The sequence below is a fragment of the Giraffa tippelskirchi genome, chromosome 2 (assembly GCF_054371585.1).
Source record: "Giraffa tippelskirchi isolate mGirTip1 chromosome 2, T2T-mGirTip1v1.2.pri, whole genome shotgun sequence".
NCBI classification, from domain to species: Eukaryota; Metazoa; Chordata; class Mammalia; order Artiodactyla; family Giraffidae; genus Giraffa; species Giraffa tippelskirchi.
This window is the reverse complement of record NC_137276.1, coordinates 180,072,611-180,081,801: the sequence shown is the minus strand read 5'-3', so window position 1 is coordinate 180,081,801 and position 9,191 is coordinate 180,072,611. Positions and strand designations below refer to the sequence as shown.

The 9,191-nt window shown below is 42.7% G+C and overlaps 1 long non-coding RNA gene and 1 pseudogene across 1 annotated transcript in view; one reads left to right on the top strand and one right to left on the bottom strand.

Annotated features, from left to right (window-relative positions):
- Nucleotides 1-3,707: 3,707 nt before the first annotated feature.
- Nucleotides 3,708-5,157, top strand: LOC145539010 (TOM1-like protein 1 pseudogene; annotated as a pseudogene).
- A 1,150-nt stretch (nucleotides 5,158-6,307) lies between these two features.
- The window catches only part of LOC145539016 (uncharacterized), a 43,980-nt gene continuing 41,096 nt past the window's right edge, over nucleotides 6,308-9,191 (bottom strand). Inside the window, exons 2-3 of the long non-coding RNA XR_014077506.1 lie at nucleotides 7,822-7,957; nucleotides 6,308-6,387 (exon numbers count right to left, since the gene is read on the bottom strand). This is a non-coding gene — a long non-coding RNA (uncharacterized LOC145539016). The remainder of the gene's footprint in view (nucleotides 6,388-7,821; nucleotides 7,958-9,191) is intronic.

Below are 9,191 nucleotides of genomic sequence, written 5' to 3'. Positions count from 1 at the left end.
GAAGCCCAAATTCAACCCTAATGATGTGGAGACTTACAGGGCATGTTGTGTTTTTTGAAATGACATAATTTCAAAAAACCAGAGTGGGTAAGTAGTAAATATAGATATATATGTATACACACACACACGTACACACACATAGGTATTCTGGAAGCAGCTTGATTAGATTTAGGATGTCATTTGAAGGAATAATTTGGATATCTCTGCATACAGAAGGGACATAATCACAATTGTTTCTTTGGAAACTGTATGAAATGACAATGGATTAAAAAGATTAAAGAAATTTGTGGCAAGAAAATTACTTAGAAAACTGTTGCTAGAGTTCAGGTGAGAGATGAAAAAGGGTAGGGGAAGGTAGAAGAATAAGGATGGATAAATGTGATCAGTTCAAAAGTCAGTTCTGACATAGAATTAAAAGACATGCCCTCCTTAAAAGTGGATAAGGAGGATGGAGTTCACGATTCCATCCTGGAGAATGGTGATGGCATCAGCTGGAACAGGGATACAGTAAGAGAAACAGATCAGGGGCAGGTTGTAGTCAAGCTCCCCTATTAACTATTTGTCTTGTGATATTGGGCAAGTCACTTAACCTCCAGGAGTTAAAGCCAAAGAGGTAACAAAATGGGCACTGTGGTGAGATAAATATGGCAAGTTTATCTCAGGGGTTTCCCTGGATTTGTTAAGGTGACTAGTAAGATGACTTGTTAGGTGTCTTTTCTGAGGGGTCACTGGGTTACAAAAGCAGAGGATGAGGTATCATGAAAGCTGCATGAACATCAGCGAGCTAAATTTTATGTGTTAAAGAAATATCCACTTTCTACCAGGTCTTTTTGTCTCCTCCTGATTTGAAATTTACCTTATGCGCATAGAACAGAAGAGAACTGACTTCAGGGACTGCTAGGAATTCAGTTCTGTTGAACTATCTCCCTAAGAAAAATGTACTGTTTTTCATTTTTATTTAGAATAAACTTGATACTCTTGTCCACAGATGAATTATGACCTCCAAGAGTCACTCCCCGTGTATGGTCCTACAAGAGATATACCGTCTAGTGTTTCCCCAATGGGCTTCTGCCTTTTTTTAAATAAACCCATTCTATCATCCTTTCTATCATCCCACTCACCCCGATTCCTACTGCTGGTTGTGTTCTGCAATCAGTTTTCAACTCACAATGAAATTTTCATCACCTGAGCCATTGCAGTTGAATGGAGATAGTTGTGTCTCCAGGAAGTGGACCAGATAACCTTCATTTCCATCTCCAGTGATAGCATGAATACAATGCAGCAGGCAGAGTGCCCAGCACTATGAAAGAAATGAACTTTTATATCTTTAAAATAATCAGTGCTCGTTAGAAGCAGAATAGTGTAAATTAGTGACCCTATCACTGGAAGTTAGAACATGAACATTTTATTCCTAGCTTTATTACTGATTTACCACGAGACCTTAACTGACATGCTGCATTTTCTTTGGTCTTATTTTCTGTAGTTGGAGAGTCTGAGACTACTTTCATTCTGAGCTTCTGATTATTGGCACTATCAGAAATGAATTGGAGTACAGATAATTAAAAGTCATTTTCATTTGGGCTGAGAATTATTAATTTATGTTTGCAAAACTGACTTCTGGGGAAGTCACAGTTCTTGAAATTAGAATACAAAGCCACGCTGTAAAAACTGATTTAAGAAAAGTTGGAAAAAAAAATATATATATATATACATATTTTGTACCTTTTAAAAAAATATTTCATCTCCCTTCCTTCCTTCCTTCACTATCTGAAGTAAATTTGTCCTCTCTCTTTCTTTCCAAACAAGCATTCTAAATCTCACTTTGTCTAGAGGCTGGAAAACAAATTAGTTAGTTTTTAAGACAGAGAAGGCAATGGCAACCCACTCCAGTACTCTTGCCTGGGAAATCCCATGGACGGAGGAGCCTGGTAGGCTACAGACCATGGTGTCGCAAAGAGTCGGACACGACTGAGCAACTTCACTTTCACTTTCATGCACTGGAGAAGGAAATGGCAAACCACTCCAGTTTTCTTGCCTGGAAAATCCCAGGGACAGAGGAGCCTGGTGGGGTGCCGTCTATGGGGTCACACGGAGTCAGACACGACTGACGTGACGTAGCAGCAGCAGCAGCAGTTTTTAAGAAGGGAAGTTGAAATCTCTTGGACTTTAAACATTTATGTTTATAATACCTGTTGCCAAGTAAGACAGCCTGTAAAACAAACTGGATCAGATTTCAAGTACCAAGGTCAGAAAAATCCATATACACTGATTTCAGTGGCTTGCTGCTTTGAATGCCTTCAGGTAAGCAGCCAGGATGGCTTTCCATGACTGCCTGGTCATAGGCTTTGAACAAGTAATCCTTGAAAAGTTGGAGGAAAAAACATGGCCATATGGCCACATGCTGTGTGCCCTGTGACCTTCCTTGCCTTGAACCTCTCTTGCTAGGGTAATCTGTCAAATTGTTAATGGTTTAGCAATTAGGGAAAAGTCTTCACAGTGTCCTCTGGTTATCACTAACCTCAAAGAAAGTTTTTAATTTGATGTTACTGAGGCTATCAGGTATTTTCTTCAGGAGCAGTGTACTTTATGCTGTGTCTTTACTTGCCTATCATAATTAATAAAGGTTTATCAGCATGAATACATATCAGGGAACATCAAAAGCCTTGCCCTTCCTAACTTTAAGAAGTCTTTGCTCTAGCTTTTCCAGAATCCTGCCAAAAATGATTATGTCATCTAAATAGATAAATGCCTCTAGGTAATTTATATCCCTCAATTACCTCCTCCATTAAACACTGAAAACTGGCAGAGGACCTGGAAACACTTTTGGACACCCTTTCAAATTGATACTCTATTCCCATTCGACACACAGGGCAGATGAAGTAGGTTTTTTCTTGGTCCTTCTTAGATCAAATGGGTATTTGATCTTTCTCACTCTTCAAGTGCAGGTATGACCTCCAGTGTCTCCCCAGCAGACAGTACAAGGCGGCTCAAACTCCAGGGACAAGACATTAGTTTATTTTAGTGCACAATTACTCAGAAAGCCACAGTCCACGGAATCATACTTGGTCAGGTTGCTTTCATACCACTATGCTGGACCATACCTAAGGCTCTGGGACTCGGATGTAGTCCTACTGATGAATAACTCTTTGGTATGCTTACATATCCTAGAGAAGGGCATAGCAACCCACTCCAGTGTTCTTTCCTAGAGAAGTCCATGGACAGAGGAGCCTGGAGAGCTACAGTCCATGAGGTCACAAAGAGTTGGACATGACTGAATGACTAAACACACACAAACACACACACATGCTCACATATGTGTTTAATTTCAGACCTTGAAATCTATCTTAGAATGCTTCAGAAGAATGAGTGGATCAGTTTTATTCTATTATTTGTTGTCTCTCTGAACGTATTTCTCATTCTTAAAAGAAGAAAAAATTACCAGTGTCTTAAAAAGTTTCCTTCCTGGTCTCTTGCTCCTTTCATTAGGCACTGGGACATCTTCAAAATCCAAAAATTTTAACTTTAATTTGGAAAAGACTACAAATGCAACTCTAACTAGAAAAGCAAGGGTTTTATGGCGTATATCTATTTGATCAATATGCCCATTCTCTCTCTTTTTGAGGCAGCAGCAAGAAAAATGAGGAGAGGCCAGGACCGTGTAGGAGGAGTCGCGAGTGGCAGAGGCCGGGCGGGCTCGTGGTACGGCCATGGCGTTTGGCAAAAGTCACTGGGACCCATACGCGAGCTCCCTGGGCCAGCTGATAGAAAAGGCTACGTTTGCTGGAGTGCAGACGGAAGACTGGGGCCAGTTCAGCACATCTGTGACATAATTAATGCCACCCACGATGGGCCAAAAGATGCAGTAAAAGCTTTGAAGAAAAGGATTTCCAAAAACTACAATCATAAAGAAATCCAACTCACCTTGTCACTTATTGACATGTGCATGCAGAACTGTGGTCCAAGTTTCCAGTCTCTGATTGTGAAGAAGAAATTTGTTAAAGATAGTCTAGCTAAGCTGCTGAATCCCAGATACACCTTGCCGATAGACATTCAGAATAGAATTTTGAATTTCATTAAGGCATGGTCACAGGGTTTCCCAGGAGGTGCGGATGTCAGTGAAGTGAAAGACGTGTTCCTGGACCTCCTTAAGAAAGGGGTTCACTTTCCTTCATCAGATGCAGAGGCTGAAACAGCCAGACAAGAGATGTCACTGAATCTACCACCATCTGTTCCTTCTGCACCAGCTCTTCCTTCTGTAGTTCCCAAGATCTCCACTATTATATTGATCCCAGAACAGACTGGAAAACTACACAGTGAATTGGATATGGTGAGGATGAACGTGAGAGTAATGTCTGCCATTCTGATGGAGAATATCCCTGGGTCTGAGAACCGTGAAGACATGGAGCTTCTGCAGAAACTTTTTAAGATGGGTCGGGAGATGCAGGAGAGGATCGTGGACCTGCTTGTGGTGGTGGAGAATGAAGAAGTCACTGCTGAGCTGATTCAAACGAACGAGGATTTGAATAATGCCATCCTAGGGTGTGAGAGGTTTACTCGAAACCAACAAAGGATTTTTGAGCAAAATAAGAACCAGAGGGAAGATGCCAATACTACCAGTGAACCTTCTACCCCATCCTAAGATCTCCTTGACCTGAGTCCCAGCCTTCTGACACCTAGGACCACCCTGGGAGAAGTCAGCACCGTGAATGCTCAGCTTTCAGACTTAAATTTCAGCTCTCTGAGTCCAGTTGTACCAAACAACTTCAAACCCAGTCTTAATACACAGGTGGATCTGCTAGCTTTGGAAAATACAGAAACACCCCTGTTTGCCCAAAGGACCAGCCAAAACCTCACCTCAAGTCATACATACGAGAGTTTTCTGGAACATTCAAAATCAGTATTACTGCAGCCAGTTAGCCTACAGACCATTCCAGCAACACCATCAAACCAGAGACTGCCACCTCTGCCCAGCAATCATCCAGCAATGACAAAGAATGATCTCCAGCCACCCAATTACTGTGAAGTAATGGTGTTTGATCCCTTAGCTCCTGCTGTCACCACAAAAGCTATTTATGAAGACATTGATGTTCATCACCACGAAGGCGCTCAAAGTCACAGTGATTGTTGAGGTGGAAATGGATGACCAGTGCACTAGCAGCATTATGGGTGCCAATTTTCCTAAAGGTGGACCCTGTCCAGCTTTGAGACCCAGAAGTTAAGACCTTCCAAAACATCAAAACCACAGTGGAACATTTTTCCTCTGCATTAATGCTGCTGCTGCTCAGTCGCTTCAGTCGTGTCCGACTCTGTGCGACCCCATAGTCGGCAGCCCACCAGGCTCCACCGTCCCTGGGATTCTCCAGGCAAGAATACTGGAGTGGGTTGCCATTTCCTTCTCCAGTGAATGAAAGGGAAAAGTGAAAGTGAAGTCGCTCAGTCGTGTCCGACTCTTAGCGACCCCATGGACTGCAGCCTACCAGGCTCCTCCGTCCATGGGATTTTCCAGGCAAGAGTACTGGAGTGGGGTGCCATTGCCTTCTCCAGTGCATTAATGAGGTTTAAACAGAAAAGTCACAGTTCCAAAGTAACATATATGGTTCCTGACAGCAGCTTAATCTTTATCTCAGAAGAACTTGGTTATAACATATATTCCTTTGAAACTTAGGCAGAACAAAAATTCATGGTACTGAGGCCAACCAGGTTAAGTGTAGCACCTTATGTTTTCACAGGCCTTCCTACATTTAGAAATCATCACAAGAGATGGGATAAGAGTAGATAAAGATTGTTTCAGTACAAAATAATTGTTAGTAAGTGAAAGCATGACATGGAAAAACTGTATTATTCAGGAAGAATACTTGAGTGCCTTTATTTAACTAAAGTTGAATCTATAAGTCAATTTGCACTTTATAAATAACACTCTTATTTAGAATTATAAGTTGTGAAAGCTTTGATTGTAGTTCAACTGTATTTCAGGTACCCTTAAGAGGTCACTGGATTCTACGTTGGTTGCCTTTAAATACAATTCTTTATAACACTAAAAAAAAAAAAAGAAAAATGAGGAGAAAAGCACATCTAAATACAAAGGTCTGCCCTTGCTGATGCTGCTAAACTCACAGAAAACTGGAATTCATTCTTGTAAATAATGACACACTCTACAAGCCTCCCAAATTGGTGCATATAATGGTAGATTATCTACCTTCTAAATGATCCCAAAGTCACTGAAATTCTAGTCTAAAATTAAAAATAAACACACAAAAGATAAGCATAATTGTCTGAATGTAAAACATGCAGGCTCAAAACCACCTACCTCTGCATTGTGGGATGGCATCAGTATTCCCCGTTAGGGCTGGATCCAGGCTTTTAGGGTCTTCAAATTTTGGGATCTCTCTTTAAGAGAAAGAATACAAAATTACATATACAAGATTTCATACAAGGATGTTAGCCAGGCAGCACAAAGATGAATACTTTAAGATACGTTCTTCCTATCCTTGAGCATCAAACAGGAAGTACCTCATCTTCTCTAAGAATTTTGCTTCTTCAGTTATCCCTCCTTGCTTCCACAATCAACTAACCTTTCCTCCCTACTGGATCATTCCTCTCATGCAAAGATGTGCTATTATCATCCATCCTTAAAAGTGTCACCATAAAGTCTATTAACAATTCCCAGGACATAACTATAGAATCTGGAAGATAAAATGAAGTCTAACCTTTTTTTGGTATTAGTCTAGTTTCACTTGTTCACAGAGTATGCATGCAGAGGCCTTGCACCCAGCAATTCAGACCAGTGTTCCTGATGCAAAATGGTGCAACTGACACTTTACCTCATCAGGTCATGTGCAGAGATGGTACATCTGGCACTTCAGTCCAGAGTGTGGGGAGCAGCAGAGCTGTGCCCTGTCTGTAGAACTCCGCCTCCCTCACCTCCCGGAGTGCAGACAAGAACTCTATAAAGCAGCCGTGCTCCCCATGGCCTTTCAAGGAGAACACGTACTCCAGAGTGTGAGCCTATACCACTCAGTTCTTTGATCAAAGAATGAAGCTTTCCTTTGCCTCTGAACTGACTTGGTATTGTTCTGTTGGTTTGAATGATACCAGTCAGAAGCAGCCTTGCTGGGTAACTGTAGGAGGTTCAGTAACAAAATTTTGATGACCACAAAGGGACAGACCATGGCCTTTTTGGCTTTACCTATCCACTAGGCTCGCCAGCCTATCGCCAGCAGCTACTGCTGCTACTCGTCAGCAGTAGCATTCTCCATAGAAAAGTTTTGATTTGGTAAAGAAAAGCTGCCAGCCCTATGAGCCAAGAGGCAAGACCAGAAAATGGCCCAGTTATTAAGTACCGCCAGACAAATCAGAACAAAGATGTTTAATCTGAGCTCAAGAAAAGGCATTGAGGATGCCTGAGTGTCAAGGTTGGTATAAGACAGTGGCTTAACCTCTTTCAGTCACTGCTAGTAAGTGAGCAGGGGATCCCTCACAAGACCAGGAACCCCATTATTGAGAAGTCCTATGAGCTGCTCGGGCTTCCCTGGTGGCTCAGTGATAAACAATTCACTTCCCAATGCAGGAGATTTGGGGTTTGATCCCTGGGTTGGGAAGATCTCCTGGAGGAGGAAATGGTAACCCACTCCAGTATTCTTGCCTGGGAAATCCCATGGACAGAGGAGTCTGGTGGGATACAGTCCATGGGGTCACAAAAGAGTCGAACATGACTTAGCAACTGAATATCAACAACATGAGCCGCTGGCAAGAACAGGAAATACACCCTGTCCACCTCTGCTTTCCTCTCTGCTGTGAGGTGAATCTTGGGTTATTCTTTACCAACTGAGGTGCTGCAGGCTCTCCTCCCAGTATCAGCACAGAATTCCAGTTACTTCAGCAATCTGGTGAGTATCCTGTGGAAATCCCACGTACTTTTAGCTCTCATCCAGCAGGAAGTCTGCAAACTCCTCCTTTTCTGCAGAAAGGAAGAAAAGGCCATCACCTCAGACAACCGTGCCACTCCCTAATGGACCAAACTGTTCGGAAACTAACATGGCTAAGCTGCTCTTGCCCAGAGGCAGTCCCATCTAAACTCCTGTGGGACATTCTGACTGAGGAGGGACTAACTACAGATTCAAGGGGGACCACCAGTTATATCAGAGTCCACACCATTTGGATGCCTTCTATTTTGGTCTTTTGAGGAATTAACAGTTTGGGGCTGGTTCCAAATTTCCTGAACTGGAAATCTTATTTGGGTCAAATCTTGTGGTATTTGCATGACTAATTATCAGCCAGGGTCTAAACAACACAGGAAAAGTACTCCTTTTGAAGCAGGTCCTAATGGAGAAGAAGGGCACAGCCAGGTACACATTCCATTTACCACTTCTGATCTATATAACTGGAAATGTCAGAGTAAAGGGTTTAGGGAAAACACAGAGGGGCTCCGGAATACAATTAGGGGAATTTTCAGACTCATGACCCGACCTGGGCTGACACCAAGAACCTCCTCAAAGTACTCCCAATGAGGGAATAAAAGACCAGACAAAGAGGACAGAAACAGGGTAAATCATGCCATTTTCACACTAGGGAATAAGCGGTCTCAGATACCAAACCCACTAGGTCACTTAAGACAGTGGAGAAGGGGATAGAATACAGAGGCTGGCCCATTAAAAAAACACGGTCCTAAAGGGAATCCAAGGAGCCAGACAGAAGCCTATCAACTGGTATAAGATAAGCAATGGCAACCCACTCCAGTACTCTTGCCTGGAGAATCCCATGGACGGAGGAGCCTGATAGGCTGCAATCCATGAGGTTGCTAAGAGTCAGACACGACTGAGCGACTTCACTTTCACTTTTCACTTTCATGTGCTGGAGAAGGAAATGGCAACCCACTCCAGTGTTCTTGCCTGGAGAATCCCAGGGACAGGGAAGCGTGGTGGGCTGCCATCTATGGGGTTTCACAGAGTCGGACATGACTGAAGTGACTTAGCAGCAGCAGCAAAGGAAATCGATCAGGAGCCTACAACCCTCCAAGATTCCTAGAGCACCTCAGGGAATGCCTTCAAATCTACTAACACTGACCCTGAGTCATTGGAAGGGAATGCAGTCCTGAGGTCATATTTTATTTCCCAAAGTGCCCCTGACACTAGGCATAAACTTCAGAAAATGGAAACAGACAAAATGCCACTATCTGTTGCCTGGTGAAAGTT